Source organism: Octodon degus, unplaced genomic scaffold (assembly GCF_000260255.1).
Source record: "Octodon degus isolate 3935 unplaced genomic scaffold, OctDeg1.0 scaffold00112, whole genome shotgun sequence".
In the NCBI taxonomy this organism is placed as follows: Eukaryota; Metazoa; Chordata; class Mammalia; order Rodentia; family Octodontidae; genus Octodon; species Octodon degus.
Genome location: NW_004524688.1, coordinates 3,810,780 through 3,812,109, shown reverse-complemented (window position 1 = coordinate 3,812,109; position 1,330 = coordinate 3,810,780).

The following is a 1,330-nucleotide window of genomic DNA, read 5'->3' as shown; positions in this document are numbered from 1 at the left end:
TGCTTTGCTAAGCTTGTTCTAAGTAGGTGCTTTAGACCACTGAGCCATCTCACCAGCCCCCTCGTCTGTGGTTTCCATGGACAACTTACTAGTAAACAGTGAACGATTGTGGAGTACTTTCTGCATTCTAGGTGCTGGTCTCAGGGCTTTCAGGGAATTAGTCTAGTTAATCCTCATACCCATCTTATGAGGAGGTGGAAGGTGTTTAGTCTTTTTTATTTGTGTGGTAGTGGGGATCGAACTCAGGATCTTGCACTTGCCTGCCAGGCGCTTGAGCTATGCCACTGAGCTATCTTTCCAGCCCTGGGGGGTCTTTTTGTCCCCAAAGTTCATGCACAGGTGGACTCCGGCATCAGGGTGCCCCCTGCCCCATGCCTCGTCCTTGGGCCTCATGCATTCACGCATTTGTTCTGTGGCCTCTCGCGCTTGAGCTCCAGCAGTGCTCAGCCATCCGTAGTTCTTTTTCTTTTCCATCCGTAGTTCTCAGACCACCTGTGCGGTGTCTGTCCTGAGGACCTCAGTGTGTGTCTTGGCTGTCACTCGAACAGCTCTTCCTAGCTGTGCCTTCCAGACAGCTGCTGCAGGGTGCTCTGGGAGTGAGCAGCCGCCATAAGGGACCTGGGCTGGGGCGGCACGTCACTGGCCTCTTCCAAAGCAACACAAAGGCAAGCCTTAGGAGTGATCCTGCCCAACCCGGACTTTTTGGAATATTTGCTTAGACAGGCTTGCTAGTAAATACATGACATTTCTGAGTGAGACCTTGCTCTTTGAGCCCTTTCAAATTTTGATCTGCAGTGTGAAAAAAGAGAAAAAACAAGGATTAATCTGGAGCTTGAGATAGAAACAAAGATGGACATTTTGTCACCAGGCAGGGATGCCAGACTTCCAGAGAAGGGACGCATCCATCAGAAATATATCCTCAAAGACAAACTTGAACACTTTTTTTTTTTTTTTTTTTTTTTTTTGTGGAACCGGGGTTTGAACTCATGCCCTTGCACTTGCCAAGGAAGCACTTATTCCACTGAGCCATCTCCCCGGCGCTTTGAATTTAGAGAACAATAAACATTCTTCTGCAAAGATTTTATTTGCATTTTTTGATTTACTCATGTTTTATTGCAATTGTAAGCTCAAACAATATTATTTGATCCCAAATAATACTATGATTCACATTCATATATAGTGGCTTTAAAAATTATTTTAAAAATCACTCTTTTATTCTGAAACAAAAGAAAAGAAAGAAGGTAGGAAAGGAGGAAGGAAGGAAGGAAACAACCATCACCAGGAAGGACTGTGCGAGAAGCCACACAGCACCGCGGCCTTCTGTGGTACC